The 16,689-nt window shown below is 45.8% G+C and overlaps 1 protein-coding gene across 1 annotated transcript in view; it reads right to left on the bottom strand.

Annotated features, from left to right (window-relative positions):
- Nucleotides 1–14,374, bottom strand: part of SCNN1B (sodium channel epithelial 1 subunit beta) — a 40,545-nt gene extending 26,171 nt beyond the window's left edge. The window contains exon 1 of the mRNA XM_032766204.2: nucleotides 14,266–14,374. The gene's annotated coding sequence lies outside the window, so the exon portion shown is untranslated. The remainder of the gene's footprint in view (nucleotides 1–14,265) is intronic.
- Nucleotides 14,375–16,689: the final 2,315 nt, after the last annotated feature.

Below are 16,689 nucleotides of genomic sequence, written 5' to 3'. Positions count from 1 at the left end.
AAGAAGGCCAGTGGCATATTGGGCTGCATCAGTAGGAGCATTGCCAGCAGATCGAGGAAGTGATTTTCCCCTCTATTTGACACAGGTGAGGTCACATCTGGAGTATTGCGTCAGTTTTGGTCCCCCTACTACAGAAAGGATGTAGACAAATTGGGAGAGAGCCCAGCAGAGGCAACAAAAATGATCAGGGGCTGGGGCACATGACTTACGAGGAGAGACTGAGAGAACTGTGCTTATTAGCCTGCAGAAGAGAAGAGTGAGGGGGGGATTTATAGCAGCCTTCAACTACCTTGAAGAGGGGTTCCAAAGAGGATGGAGCTCGGCTGTTCTTAGTGGCGGCAGATGACAGAACAAGGAGCAATGGTCTCAAGTTGCAGTGGGGAGGTTTAGGTTGGATATTAGGAAAACACTATTTCACTAGGAGGGTGGTGAAAGCACTGGAATGGGTTCCCTAGGGAGGTGGTGCACTCTCCTTCCTTACAGGTTTTTAAGGGCCGGCTTGACAGAGCCTTAGCTGGGATGATTTAGTTGGTGTTGGTCCTGCTTGAACGGGGTTGGACTAGATGACCTCCTTCAGTCTCTTCTAGCCCTAATCTATGATTCTATGATCAAAGTATCAGAGGGGTAGCTGTGTTAGTCTGGATCTGTAAAAGCAGCAGAGAATCCTGTGGCACCTTATAGACTAATAGACGTTTTGGAGCGTGAGCTTTCGTGGGTGAATACCCACTTCGTCAGACGCAGGTAGTGGAAATTTCCAGGGGTAGGTATATATATCCTAGCAAGCAAGCTAGAGATAACGAGGTTAGTTCAATCAGGGAGGGGGGCCCTTTCTAGCAGTAGAGGTGTGAAAACCAAGGGAGGAGAAACTGGTTCTGTAATTGGCAAGCCATTCTAGCAGTCACACCTCTACTGCTAGAACAGGCCCCACCTCCTCCTGATTGAACTAACTCGTTATCTCTAGCTTGCTTGCTAGCATATATATACCTACCCCTGGAAATTTCCACTACCTGCGTCTGACGAAGTGGGGTATTCACCCACGAAAGCTCACCTCCAAAACGTCTGTTAGTCTATAAGTGCCACAGGATTCTCTGCTGCTTCTATGATCAAAGTTGCAAATTACCCAGTGGAATTCAGGTGTGTTTTAATTTTAATCTAATCTAATCAATCTAAATCTTTTAATGGATTTTTAAAAGAGGGGAAATATTACTAGTTTTGCTTTGCCAATCTTCTGCTTCCAATGTATTTTGGTTATGCCAGTTTGTGAGACAAGGGGTTTCCTGATTGGGGATTTAGCAAGCAGATGTCTAACTGGTGGCAGGACAGCTGAGGTGAAAAGCCACATGTAATAACCTCCAGCCTTCTCTGTGCCACAGGCTTGTTTATTCTCTGGAACTGCCTGCTCAGAGGGGACCTTCTGCTTGGACCTCTCCTGTCTTCCACAGGAGTGAGTTGGGATGCAGCAAAGAGTCATTGCTTCTGCAAACACCCCAACCCCCGCAGAGGTCTTCTGCAGGGTCAGGCATCCATGTCTGGAAAGTAGAAGAGATAGGCAGAAAAGTGCCTATTGCCCCCTCATCCTCACCACAACCTGCACAAAGCCAATGGAATTAATCAACACCTAAAGGCCCCTTCATGCTGAAGAACTCTTGAGAGCGGGGACTCGGAGAATCCTCCTTGGTATTGTAAGTCATTGGAGTAATGCTGTCAGGGAGGCAGAGGCTGGGGCCCAGGTCCCTTTGCAGATTCCATGAAACTGCTGGGCGTGGGGACAAAACTTCTTCCTGTTCCCAGGAGGAAGAATCTAAGCCCTGTCCCCAACAGAACAATCCTAAGGAAATCTCTGGAATGAGTAGTGCTGGGGGGGGGGGGCAGGGAGGGCGGGAGGGTTCCCTCCCTTCAGAGCTCCTTCGCATGGGTTTTCCTTAGGGAAGAGGTAATCTGGGTCTCATGACATTTGATCCTGGTGGTTTGGGAGCTGTTGGCATGGGACAGGATCATGGGGCTGTGAGTACTGGAGATAGATGGAGTTTGCCTCCCGCTCAGCATGAAGCTGTGAGACGTCACAAAGTCAGTGAATCATTTTCATCTTTATCAACTATTGCACTTGTTAGTCTAGGCCAGCTTTGAAGGTGTCCTCACCCACTCCCATCAAACAGCTGAGCCTGTGTGAGTACACAGTTACTATCCAGTTCCTCGCTTGGCGAGGTCAAGGTTTCAGACTGATGCAGTCATCTCACCATAGGCCCAAGAGAAAAGACCATCTAACCGAATGAAATCAGCCTGTATTGCCTTCCCATTCTAGAGGTTAAGAGATCTGCGTGCCTGCCTACACCCCAGAACCTGTAGAGCAACTTTCCTTTGATATTTTATTTACATGGGATTACATTTAGTAAAGAGTAACATTGCATAAAAAGCAGAATTTGTTCTTTCTGAATATTGAAACGTTTCTAGTTTACACCTTCAGTATTACTGTTCCCAGTAGGCTTCATACCATATTTAACATGGGTCTTCATCCTGACGTTCTACATTTTAACCTCTGAACGATTTCTACTTTAGCTAGATTCTCTTTTTTGTGTGAAATTCTGCTCCGGATATAAAGATTAGTAACATGCATTCTCGACTTACAATAGCAGCATAAAATGTACCATGTACTCACAATACCAATCCAAAATATCAGCATCCTTCACATCAGCAGTACAAAATGTACTGATACTATCTTAAAACAAAGGAATCTGAAAAAAATACCTACTGTCCCTTCTTCGCAGGCACCCCTTGCTACTTTGATATTTTTAGTCTTGAAAAAGACACTTGTGTCCAAATCCCTTTCCTACTCCCCTTTCGGGAGGTGGACACACCTGATAGCCCAGGGCTGGTATACTTCTCCCAGTCATTTCAAGGCATAATCCCTTGGTCCTTCTACACTGAGAGTTGAGCTGAGTTAGCCTAATTGCTGTTCTAAACCAGTTCCAGAGTTAGCAGTTTAAACAGACCTAGAGCTGATAACGATTTAAGACTAAAGGTTGGTCTACAGTAGTAGCATTATTAATGTTCATACAGCGCCATGAATGATGGTTCTTCGAAGACAAAACCTGATCACCTAAAGGGACCACTATGTCCCAATTTTATAGGGACAGTCCCGATTTTTGGGTTTTTTTCTTATATAGGCTCCTATTACCCCTCACCCCCGTCCCAATTTTCACATTGCGTCTGGTCACCCTAGGCCCTTCTCCCAAGGATCTTACACAGTGTAGGCTGTAATAGGCTCAGAATGGGTTTGCAAGTATGACTTGCCTTTCAAATAACTGCTATGTTTTCCGTTACTCATGTCTAGGTGGGAAGGATTTTCAGTATTGTGGGAGGAGGCCAGCTCTGGAGCGGAACAGTGGGGAGGTTGAGAGGTCTCTTTCAACACAGGTAGTGAGAGGCTGAGAATCTCATTCACATTTCCCTCCTGGCAACACAGACCACAACCCTAGGGCATAGGTGGGATCGCTACCCTGTGACTGTGAAACCACCTGGAGAGCTCCAGACAGGCTGAAGGTACCTGCTGGGTAGCGTCCCATGGGAAGGACTCTTACAAGCAGAATACAGCAAGTAATTTAAATCCTGCTGCCTAAGACTAACAGTTGTTTCCCCCGCATGTTCACAGGCATTACAATGACCTTTAAAAGGTATTTCATAAGAGTGCTGCACCGTCTCCAGAAGGGGCCGGGATACACATACAAGAGCTGCTGGTCTGGTACTGCGATAACACCAACACGCATGGACCCAAGCGCATCACCGAGAGGCCAAAGAAGAAAGTCATCTGGTTTTTTCCTGACTCTGCTCCTTCGCATCTCTCGTCTTCTGGCAATGGGGGATCCTCATTCAACACATACTCTCCTACAGTGTCAGTTCATCTCTCTCTATAGGGTTTAAGACCATGAAGTTCCCAGCAGTCACAGTCTGCAATGCCAGTCCTTACAAGTGAGTCCTGTCTGCACCAAGTGTGAAAGCTGACTTGCTCAGGGACATTTCCAGGGCCTAGTGCTATAAATCTCTTCCATCTCAAATTGCAAAGATGCGGGATTTCTGAAGTGTGCATTGGTCATTCAGCAAACTCTTAAGCAAATGAAAACAAAAGAAATGAATGAAAACACTTTCTGCAACCCAACCCCATTATCTGGGTGCCACGAAAGGCCAATATCTGCTCTCAGTTACTCCAATGTTCCAGAGTAGCTCCTGTGAAATCAGGCAGTCCAGTGATTCACTGGACATTACTTTAAATTTCATATATGAACAGAGCAGAGACATGACCCTAAGTGTAAAGCCATCCCAGTCTGTCTCCCAAAACTCAGAGCAGACCCACAATGAGTGGGCTGATTTTATACTTCTCCTAGAGTGGCTCCTGGGTGTTAGCCCACTGCTGACCCAGAAACATGAGTTATTTGAAAGATAATGACATTATTTCTGTAAACACAGCAAGTCATCAGTAAAACACTGATTGTTTAGCGCCTCACTAATTCTATATCTGGTCTTGCTCCAGGGTCTGGCAGGCAGGATACACGTTCTAGCATAGATCACACTTCATACATGGACTGCATTCATTTTTCAGTAACTCTTTTATGAAGCTACCTAAGGCCCGTGTTCTCTATAGAAATTCAATCTACTGCAAGCCAACTGCCCACCTCCAGCAACTGCAACTGCTCTTGTCCTTCAGATACTCCAAGTGAGGCATCTATTGAAAGATGGATGAGCTCACTGAGGCAGCCCTGGAAAGGATTCTGCAGTCCAAGCACGGGGACGCAATCTCAGCTCCCCCACTAAACTCCAGTGAGACTGTTTCTCAGAGGTTAACCTGAAGCTCTGGACCAGATCCCCTTGGTTCTGATTGATGAAAGTGACCCAGACCATCCCGTCATTATCGATCTCTTTGAGACCAACCAAAGTGGCTCAGGAACCAACCCAACAATTCTCTCCGCCCTGTCCAACGTGACGTCAGAAGGGAAAGAACACCAAGTGGCAGTGAAGCTGGTAAGTGGAGGTTTATGGCTCCCTGCGACGTGCTCTGCACTTCGCTCGAGGACACGTTACATTGTGAGCTTTGGAGCAGGGATTGTCCTTCTGTTCTGTTTCTGGACAGCACTAGCACAGCAGGGTCCCGGTTGAAGTCCGGGCTCCTGGTGCTATGATAGTACAGAGAATAAATAGAGTTAGACTTGGGAGCAAGGCGAATAGGGCTTGTGATGGGGGCTCCACTCACCGCTAAGTGGCATCTCCTGGTCATTCCGGGGAATAGCTCACAAGGTCACCGCCGCTTCCCACCATTACACACCATCTGTCTGCCTCTGGGTCTGAGCTCCACGAGCTGCTACTGCCTCTTCGTGACTCAGCCTCCGGCCAGGTCACTATACGTGGTTTCCCCTTCTGCATATCAAAAGTCTTTCCTCCCAGCAGGCCTAGGCAGTCTTCCCATTCGCTGCCTCAGAGTGCCACTTCCTCTGTGGCTGGCAGGAACCAGGCCTGCCCTCTACTGCGGGTCCCAGCCTGGGGCCTTCTTGCCAGCTGTCAAGGTCTGTTGCCTTCTAGATCTTACAGCCTTTCTGAGTCCTGTCCTATGTTCTTGGCTCCCAGGTTGCCAGCCAAACACACCTCCCTTCTCCAGGAGCAACTGCAGACTTCCCAGCCCAGCCGCCTTATGCTTCCAATTTCCTGCCTTTATAGTCCCAGCTCAGTTCATTCCTCCTCAGCTGGGCTCCCTCCCTCAGTCCGGGGATTGCTTAGCCACCTGATCCCCATCAGTGTGGCTTCTTGGGTTCATTAGCCCCCCCCTATCCGCCCCCTCCCCCCGCTAGCCTTCACTAACCCTTTCAGGACAAGTGCAGGGTGAACACCCCATCGCAGGGCCTCTCCATCCAAGAGAGGCTTCAAATGGGGCCTCTGGATTTGTTTCTCCACCAGGGTTCTCTCTGAAAGCTGCATCGTGTGGTCTGGGCTGGCTCACAAAGGGACCCTGGCACAGCTCGTGCCATCACTTCCAGCATTTTTCTCCATTTAGAGCTGGCGGGAACTGAACACCCAATGTCAAATGATTTCCCGCACAGGGACACACTGGGTGCATGGCTGGGGATGCTCCGTCAGGCTGGTGCATCTCTAGAGGGTTGTTCCATAGGACTCGCCGGTGTACGGGGGGCTGCTAGGTTTGAGATTTTTTAATCACACCAGCATAGAACCAGTTGTTTCACTTCTAATCTTTTGGGCCTGATCCTGCCCCAAGTGACACACCCAGGACCCTGGCTGCAGTCATTCATTAGGGTTCTGAGGGTCCCCACCAGGATCAAACACTCAGGCTTGTGTGGAATGAAACAATTAGTGCACAGCAAGCTGGCGTGTAAATCTCTCTCATGCTAGCGTGCTGCATAGTGACGGTCTGCTTGGACTCTGCTCCTGCCACCGGAAAGCTCCTGAGTACACCGCTATCCACCCCATGGGAGGAGCGCAGGGCCGCATGGTAACTGAGCTAGTGGCAACCGACAGCAGATGGGTCCAAGGTGAAATTCACCTGTGGTGTTAGGGCAGTGTTAGATACACCAGTCCACTGAAGCCTTGCCCTGGGGACCATGGCAGAGCTGCATTAGATGTCCTTGCTCTGCAGAAAGGGCCTCATGCAGCATGCAAATGCCATGCGGGCAGTGGTAATGGAGTGGCTGGGGGGTGGCCACAGATTAACATTCATGTATGCTGTGCCCAATACCCTGTGAATGCTACAGAGGCCACAGTCACTACTCCAGCCCATAGATTTCCATCCCCTCTGACACAAGGCCAAGCTGCCTGCGTTGTTATGTAGTTACACTTGAAATCTAACGTCCATGTGTCTTCAGTGCCCCCAACAAGGACACTCCCCAGTGACATCTACTGGAACTTCACAGCGCTGCCAAGCGGTGACAGAAATGGTACATTCTACAAGTCACTAGCATCTCTCTAAAGTCCCGCGCAAGACGAGATCAGGATGGGCTACCAGCAGGGACATGATCTAGCATGTCTGTTATGGGCAGAGCCTGCAGGCTACAGGTACGTGGAACGCCACCGAACTTCTGCTTACTCTCAGTGGTCGCTTGAAACTATACAGGGCAAGAAGAAGTCTGAAGACTCTTCAGAGCAGGACCACTTCTCCTGTGTCTGTACATGCTGAGCGCAATTGGGTCCTGGTCCATCTGATGGAGACTCCTAGATGCTGTGGAAATAGGATAAGTTACTACTACTACAAATTATAATCACGTACAACCAGGCCTCACACGGCGGTGTGATTCCTCTCTTTTATTGTCTTTCTAAATATTTCATTGTACAGACAAGTCCGTAAAAGGCAAAGAAAAAATGTTCAGCCTAGAAGTCTGTATTAAATCTGTAATAGAACAGCACAACACGTCTCACGGTTTCTTACAAAGCAGTGGAAATTGCAGTTTTGCTTTAATTCCTATCCAGTGTTGCTGGGTCTTGTTAGCCGAATGGAGCAAGGGATCCAAAACAGAATCTCAACCAAATTATGAAATGGGCCTAAGCTTGAACTAGGTATTTACCATCGCAGCTTCCCCATTTGGAGTGTTACTGGATCTCAACTGGTTTACAATGTTAACCAGTTCCCTGTTAAGCCTCCAGCCAAATATTAGTTTATTTTAAAAAGAAAATAAGACACCTCAGTTCGTGCTGCAGCTCTGTCTTCTGCGATCACAGCTATGCAGAGTCTCTACTTGAGTCGATTTCACAGAAGTGAAGTGCAGCAGGGGAAAACAACGCATGTAATCAGCTTTATGGCAAGAATATTTTTAATTAAAAAAAAAAAACCACCTCAATTCAAAAACTTCAACCTCAAAGACCATTCGCTGACTGGTAATTAGTGATGGACAAAGCTACTGTGATCGGCTTCAGCAGCTCAAGGAGGGTGCTGCTTTTTTAAGCTTTTCTCAGTGAATCCATTGAGATTGCCAATGCCCCTACTTAACACTAGAGTAATGTATCCGCAGGATTTTCCCAGCTGCAGTGGCAGAGTAACAATATTCTCAGGGTGGCGGTTGGTTTGAGTTTTCTAGAAGCAGGTTCAGGGTTGGTCTTTATTGTCTAGTATTGGTTCACTTTTCCCTGCTTATAGTGTCTCATTCTTGTCCCAGCTCCACAACCAATTAGAAACCCTACTAGGTGAATCTGATAGTGCTTCCACTTTTAATTCCATTGTATAGATTGGCATATGAGAAGTGAACACCTTGAGCTTAGCTGGTATAAGTCTGGGTAACTGAAAGAATCAATTTAATTTCTGAACAGAAGCATTGCAAAAGGAATTTGCGGCAAATATTAGTTGTAATATTATAATTATGTGTAATATCCACGTCAATCAATAGAATTGACTCCTAAGGACAAAAGAGCTGGACTGTCCATGGGGCTGCAGGGTGGTTATGGATTAGTTAATATCAACACTTGCTCCATGTTCCCGCCAAATGAGTGAGACTATGTGGCTCTTCACAGCTGCAGGATTTAGACCCGTAGCCATTTCTCACTTCCTTCTTCCAGCTGTAGCAGACTGAGTCCACTGAAAATGCACCTGCGGGTTACTGGTTGGAGGATCCATTTTGGGATGATTTGAGACAACATAAGCACAGGACCTTTATTACTCTTCTTCATGCGTCTTATTTGTACCAGTGTCCCAGTATGGAACATGCTAGTGTGTCTGTGTACCAATGTAGAAAGCGGGCATTGTCACTGTTTCTCCTGTCAGCAACAAGCCAGTATGCCCTGGAAATTCCCAAGGCTGCTGATTACCATTTGGGTATCAGTGAGTTCATTGAGAGCTGCTAATCTGCAGGGCGCTTGGGCACCAAATGTCCGCTCTGCAGTCTTCCAAACACTCGTTATTATCCTCCACGTGCTCTCAGAGTGGAACTCTTGGCAACAAGGGCACACTGCAGACTCATATCCAGCTTCTCATCCACCGTATCCCCAGGTCCTTTTCTGCAGAACTGCCACTTAGCCAGTCAGTCCCCAGCCTGGAGCAGTGCATGGGATTCTTCCGTCCTAAGTGCAGGACTCTGCACTTGTCCTTGTTGAACCTCATCAGATTTCTTTTGGCCCAATCCTCCAATTTGTCTAGGTCACTCTGGACCCTATCTCTACCCTCCACTGTATCTACCTCTCCCCCCAACTTAGTGTCACCTGCGAACTTGCTGAGGGTGCGGTGCAATCCATCCCATCCTCCAGATCATTAATGAAGATGTTGAACAAAACCAGCCCCAGGACCGACTCCTGGGGCACTCTGCTTGATAACGGCTGCCAACTATAGACATTGAGCTGTTGAGCCCAGCAATCTAGCTGGCTTTCTGTCCACCTTATAGTTCATTCATCCAACCCATACTTGATAGACCAGACTAGCTGGATGCCCTGGGATCTGCTTTCGATCCGCTGTTTATTCACTCTTCTCATTGACCAAATAAGAATTTGAAATTGAGAGGTGCAGAGTCTGGTCTTGTTTCAGTTCTAAAAATCCACCACTGAAGGGCATCCTGAGCTCACGCAGATCTGTGTACCAATGGCTCATTTACTGAGGGGCTTGGCTTTATGGGGAAGCTGCCTGATCTCAATTGTGTCTGATAATTTTGAGATTCAAACGTTACCCTGAAATGAACATACACACAATTGTCCTGCCTCCTGACTGCTTGATGGGAGATTCCCCTACTCCTTTCCCCACACTCACTGTCCTTTCTCCCTCCTGATCTCTGCCCCACTCACATTCTCCTCTGTGCCCCACCAGTCTCCCAACTCCCACCTGTCCCCCTCAGCCTCCCACCCTTTGAATTCTTCTTTGCCCCCTATTCCTTGCTGCACCTTACTGAATCCTAACCCTACGGGTTCCTCTGCCCCCTTCAGTCTTCCCTGGTGCCCCACTCCTCTTTCCTACAGCCACCCTCCTTACTCTACTAGATTGTGCTGGCCCCCTTCATGTGCCCTTTGCAGCACCCCCCTACCTCCCCATGACCTGCTTCTCCCACTGTCCCTCCTTGTCCCACTGCCTCTCGCTGCCTCCTGACAGCGCAAAGGAGGGGCTGTTTTTATTAAGCCCAATCTGGCATTAGTCCAATTGGAAACCATGAGAGGTAGCATCCATCTTTGCTAAGGGCAGCCTCATTGCTGCCTGCAAAGGCTATTTTAATTGAGGACAGTTTTGTGGCTTCACCTCATTAAGAACAATAGAGTGGCAACCATTTTGAAAAAGGGCAAAGCTGTGCAAGTTTTCTCCTAATTATCCCCAGAAGCTTTAAAAAAGAAAAACGCACATGGCAACTCTGCTACTTTCTCGTGTGTGTGTGCACTGATGGGAAATGCATTCTGCTGGCCACCTATTTGGAACAGCTCACTGAGATAACTGTTACTGTAAGAGGGGGCATGGATTCCTTTCAATGCTTTCTCCCTGTTCAAGTAACTTGTACATTCCTGGCCAGATATTTTCACTTCTCTTGCTGCCGTGGTTAAAATGTATCCACAGCCCTTCCTCTAACCCTCCTCCCACTATAGCCCATCAAACCAGCAGTGAGGCTACCATAAAGTTATTGCAGCCTAAACCGAACATTTTAGCTAGTCCTCTTTGTGCGAGGGAACTTTCCTCTTTCAGGTCTCAGTGGAAGAAGCTGGTTGGAGTCCTGTCAGCACAACTCCAGCAGAGCTATGCCACCAGAAACAACAACAGGAGTTAGTGTGGAGTAGTCTCTGTGCAGAGAGCAGATCTGGGGCGATGGGGGCTAAACCTTGTGCTTTGGTGTTGGGTCCATGTGGGGACAAATCTCTCCCCATTCCCGACACACACTCCTCAAGTGAAAACCTTGGGAAGACACACAATAGAGTTTCTTCTCCCAAACCCCTCCTGTGGGTATTTCCTGGGAGGGTGCAATCAGACACACTGAACTAAGACCCAGGATTCAGACAGTTCCATCCAGAAAGGAATAATGCTCTGAACTCTGAAAATAAATGGTAAAGAGGGCTTTAAGAACAGATCAAATTACAACTCAACCCCTTGTTAGCTCACTTCGACTAGAATGTGAGCTACCTCATTTCTGCTGGACACACAGTGATTGCCCATCACATGGATAACATGTTCACAGCTCTGCAGGATATGGGAATAACAACATTTTCAAATTAGGGAAGCAAATTACAGTTTATATAAACCAGAAAGCTTTGCACAACAAGTGGGAACGTTTTCAGGGTTTCACAGAGTCATTTACCCAATCAGGTGGCTAATAGTTTGATCTAGATGCCCATGGCTTGGCCAAACTATATTCAAATGTTCCTCCTCCCTCGCATCTTTGGTTTCGTGGTTTTGTTGTTCACTCAGTGCCTGAACTTGTTCTCACCTTGTTCTTTCTATTAACAACATGAGATTGGCGAGACACTAAGATATTTTCTTTCCATTGTGAAAGTTAGGTCAACATCTGACTGGGAACTGTCAGAGAACCAGTGACTTGGGTGAACAGCAGGTTCCTCATTGCCGATCATCCTAGTCAGCCAGGATCACGGCACAGACTTCTGAACTACAGCTGCTTTTCAAAAATGTTCTGAGTAATCTGAAATTGCAGATACATTCAGGAAAATCACTGTTCATTAATTAGCCTTTCACTTTACTGCCCAGACAGCCACCATTCATAATTCATAACACATGCATAAACTCTAATATTACAGTACCATAAAGCCTATGTTTTAAACTTACCTCCAGGATTGAAGGGTTTCCTCTTGTTTCTCTTCAAGCAAATGCTCCCCAGAAGTTTCATAACAAATGTATTCTCTTTAGAATAAACCACAATGTTTCTATAGTCTTCTGAATATTTAAACCTTTTCATTTACAAAATTACAATCAGTTATAATGCAGCATATGTACACCATTGAATCCTTATCTTTTTCAGATTAAAACCCCTAAAGTGTTCACTTATATTTCTTTGTTCACAATTTTGCAGCAGTCATTACACACACATTATCTTGAATGTATTTGTATTTATCCATCTAACAAATGGCCCTTTGAAAAGTGACTTTGTAGCCCATATTTCCAGCACTTTCAGCACCCTTTTGTATTCTCTTGCAACTAGTTGTTTTACAGAATTAGCCATCATACCCTAGATTCAGATGACTTATTTTATAATGTTTTCCTATCATTTAAAACCATGTCAAGCAGTTCAAACACATCTAATTGTTTGTTTACTTACCCTAATGTTTTTCATTATTTTCTAAATATTCAATTAAAATTTTCTTTGGGATTCATTTCCATTATATTACACTGGCTACAACCCCACAAGAAGCAGAAAAATAACTACTAATATAAACAAAACCAGCTAATCTGACCAGGTTTGTTTTATTGCTCAATCTAAGGATGCTATCTTACAACTCCTATTCACACGAGACATCCCACTGATGTCAAATGACGTGCTTGCCTGAGAGAGAATTATTCATGTGAGTAAACTTTTGCAGGGTTGGACCATCCGTGAAGAGAAAAAACAAACAGCATAAAAGGTGAAAATGAAATGAGAATTCTATATTCGTAATTTAAGACATTATTAATAGAGGATTTTTAATTAGGACTAATCTTGACCATGGCCCTTTAAAGATTTTAGCACAATTGACATTTCTAAATCCATCTGAGGAGACATGCCCTGGTTCTGGACATTAGGGGAAGTGCCCTGTATTGGCTCCAGCCTAGAGTTAGGCTCTGCCCACATCTGCTGTGACTTCAATAACAATTTTGAGGAAATCTACCCATCTTTGCAGAACCACTGGTGCACCTCTGCTGGTGACAGAAATGGTGGGACAGCTACTGGAGGCAAAGCAGAGGAATTTTTACCTCCTATCATCAAGACCTGCTCTGAGCTGAGTTGGATGGCATGGTGGTAAAAGGGCTCTGCCCTGTTGAGGAGGAAGTCATAATTCCCAGCTTGAGTAGCCATCAAGAGAAGTGTAGCAGCAGGAGGGCTGGCTGGCCAAGTACACACCTACCATCTCAGAAGGGATCACAGGGTAGCGGCTTGCACCGCCAAGATGACACAGCTATTTTAGCATGGCTGCACCAACGCTGATCAAGCTGGCATGTCCACTTGAGCAGGAAAGTACATCGTCCAGTTTCAGTGTAGACATACCCTAAAGCACCCACCAATGGAGCGGAACAGGTAGAGTAATACAAGGGTGGGGAAATCTCCTCTCTACCCCCACCAATAAATGCTGTGTAGAACAGGCTACTGGAGATTACTGTTTATCCAAATCATTTTTAAAAACTATTTACAAGGGAGGTTAAATCCTTGCCAGGTAAATATCCAAAACAAAATAATCATAACAGCTGTTATTTCAAGAGACTTTATACAGGAATATAGTCTGCAGATCTTTCTATAGTCAAATCAGTCTGAATCCCATTTTACAACCCATTCGCGATGATGGGGTTTATGTGCACTAGGGCTAAACACTGGTCTACAGGAGCTTTTGAAGCATGATTGTGAAATACTTAACCCTGCCCATGTTGACCAGAAAAGAAGATCAGCCCAAACTGGTTTTGAACAGTGTTTAAAACTGTTCATAAAAAGTTTTATCCCCAGTGCAGAGGGAGTCAGTCTTTACCTGCATGAGTTTAATATAACCTGCCTTCGCTTTATCACTTTATAACATAGTAGTGGGGACTCTCATTCTAAGAACCAAATCCCACAGGAGGCAAACAGGCTTTTTACCCTGTGCACACTGATTTCAATGACCCTGCTCAAAGATTTAAAATTAAGCATGCATCTAAAAGCTTTGCTGGATCAGGGCTAAAGTGGTCAGCATCTTACAGGACTGAACTCTAAACTGGCTGCTAGGTTAGCAAACTGACCATAAATTGATTTAAAAGAACCTTTCCCAGCCCTGAAGAAAAGCTCCATGTGACCTGAAAGCTTGTCTCTCTCACCATCAGAAGTTGGTCCAATAAAAGATATTCCCTCCCCCACCTCGGGGCTCTAAAAAAAACCAAAAAACCAACACATTTGAACAATGTTCTGCCCAATGCTGGCAGCACAATAGACTGGTTAACAAACACCATTTTGAAGGGATTTTCTAATGTGGCAGGAGACCAAAAGCCAAGCTCCCTCCCTGTGGCCAGAGTAAGCATGGCTTTCCAAGGGCAAAGCTGGTTGAGAAAAAGAAAAGTTGCACTTTAACACACGCAAATGGTCACTTTTCCAGAAGGAAAGTAACCTTACATTTGTTTTTAACCTTTCCAACAACTTTAACACATTTCCTTACCTTAATTTCTACAAGCTTTTTTTCTAAGATGAAATCTTACTCTTTCCTTATTTCTGCAGCTGGGTCGGGCCAGGGTAGCTTGCTACAGGTCTGCAGTCACGCCTGCAGTCCTTGAGACAGCTCCTTGTGCTCACTTGAACTGAATGTCGGAGGAGTTCAAGTGGCTCATGTTTTCTAAAGGGGTACGTCAACGGCTTCTCTGGGAACCCCTCAGGCTGCCCGGCTCTCCCCTTAGCTGGGATGTACCATGTAGTGCAAAGCACATAGGTGATAAGTGAGAAACTGGCACCCACCCACCCACCACTACTGCACAGATAAATGTACTAACCCCACCTTATCCCACCCTGAATCAGGGAACATAGCAGCACAATACTCTTCCCCTCCCCTGGCCTACATCCAAATGGAGGGTAGGGTTGAGAACCTGAAGGTGGCAGGAGCCAGACAGAACTCCACACAGTCAGGATACTGCAGTAGCAAATGAACATGGGGTACTGCATGTATTTGTCCCTGCTGCTTCCCTTAGATTGCACTGTTTGCAAAATTGCAGCACGCAGCAATAGCTGCAGCCATGTGGGAAACTTTATGATGCCCTATTGCTGCTTCCAGAAGCTTCTTGTTTTACTGTTTTACCTTCCCCGCCCCTGATTTGGGCACTGTTGGGTAAAGTGTCTACCAGATGCCTATCTCCTCCTCTTCTGCTGATCTTCACTTTGCCCCGGGGTTGTAAGGATTCTTCTCTAATACATAAATAAGAAATTAGTTTCATTTTTCTTCAACAATGTACTGTAATAATACTCTGCCCTCTTATAGTTATCTGAGGATCTCAAAGCACTTTGCAAACTTTAATGGACACCTTCAGTCAGCAATGGAGCAGTTGTCTACACCAAATGATACCTCCAGCATTGTCCGGACACAGTTAAAGTTTGGCTCTTGCTGGCATCTGCTACCATAAATGTGTGATCTGAAATAACGTTCAATAACTGACCCTGAAAATCAGTTCTGGATGCTGGGCTTCTGTAGCACGAAAGGAGCCATATGCACTTCACACTCATGGAGGCCCTATCTGTGTGTATGGTCCCAGAATGGTTTGCCTCAGCATTATGGAGAGGCTACTCCCACCATACCCTGAGACCCATAAATCCAGTCCTGCTCCTGTTGAAGTCCAAGGGGACACCCCTGTGCCTGATAATGCCCATAGGATCAGACTCCATGTTATAAAATCATGCTGTAGACTACCTATTAGTCTGTAATAGGGTTTGGCTAGCAGAGTTCTCATTTTTAAAAAGTCCCAGTCCACGCTGATTAGGGAGGCTACACAAAAAGTCTGTTGGTAATGACTCTGTTTAATAACCAGCTGCTAACACGATTCCGGTACTAGGACAGGCCCAGAATATCTCCTGTTAGTTTCCTTGCTGAAATGTACAACAATAATTCCTCTCCAATCTTCATCTGATCACATGCCACCTTTTTCACTGCCTGAACCAAAGACAAAATGTAGCTAGAAATCACCCGTAGCCTTGTTTTCCTACAGAAAGGATTTTACTCTGTTTTGATTTAACTGTTGCAACTAGGGGTAGAAACCCTTTTATTTCAGTACCACTTTGCAGATGAACAGGCAGTGTAACAAAGAAGGAACTAGTAGTGTACATACTCTTATCAGATAGGAAAAACATTTACTGAACCCGTGTGATGTGTAACTTGATCAGTAAAGGTTTTGCTTCCATTATTGTGTATATCTTGGCTAATTCTGAATGAGATCCAACCTCCCTGTAGTAGGGTCTGTTCTCCTAGACACAAAGCTTAATGCTAACGGGGAATGGGCTGTGTGTGTTACATGTCATTAGAAGACTTTTAAAAAGGATCACATTTTTAAAACAACAGTCTATTTCAATATGAAAAATTACAGTACTTTTAGAGCCAGAAATACATAAGGACTTAGGCACCTAACGCCGAGATTTAAGCACCACTGCAATCCACAACCCCCCACTCAGCTGCCATCTAACCCCATAGGCGTCACGGCACCTACATTTTTGCCATAAACGTTCCCTAGGCACCTAAGTTTTGGCCTGTGGGCCTGCACACTGCTACCTCAAGCAGGCTTTTGGATGCCTGTCTCTTGCCTAAGTCCCAACGCATAATATTCAAACTAGGACAACACAGGAATTCCCCTGCCTCTCTTGCCTGCGGGGCCCATCCAGTAGGTGTGCTCTAAGCATGCTTAACTCCACTCAGAGAGCGGGGAGCGCCTTGACCTTTCTTCTTCAACTTGGAAATGTCCTTCCTTGACATACAAATCCTGTGTTTCTCCTGTAAGAGTCAGTGGCCTTTCAATCACTTAGAACAAGCCAAGGAGCCACATTCTTTGTGAGCTTTTGGTGAGGAGGAAGATGTTGAGAATTACATCTGTGTATCATACATATCAAC

The sequence above is a fragment of the Chelonoidis abingdonii genome, chromosome 9, assembly GCF_003597395.2.
Source record: "Chelonoidis abingdonii isolate Lonesome George chromosome 9, CheloAbing_2.0, whole genome shotgun sequence".
Classification (NCBI taxonomy): domain Eukaryota; kingdom Metazoa; phylum Chordata; order Testudines; family Testudinidae; genus Chelonoidis; species Chelonoidis abingdonii.
Note: the sequence above shows the minus strand (reverse complement) of the source record. Positions and strands in the feature narration are given on the sequence as shown.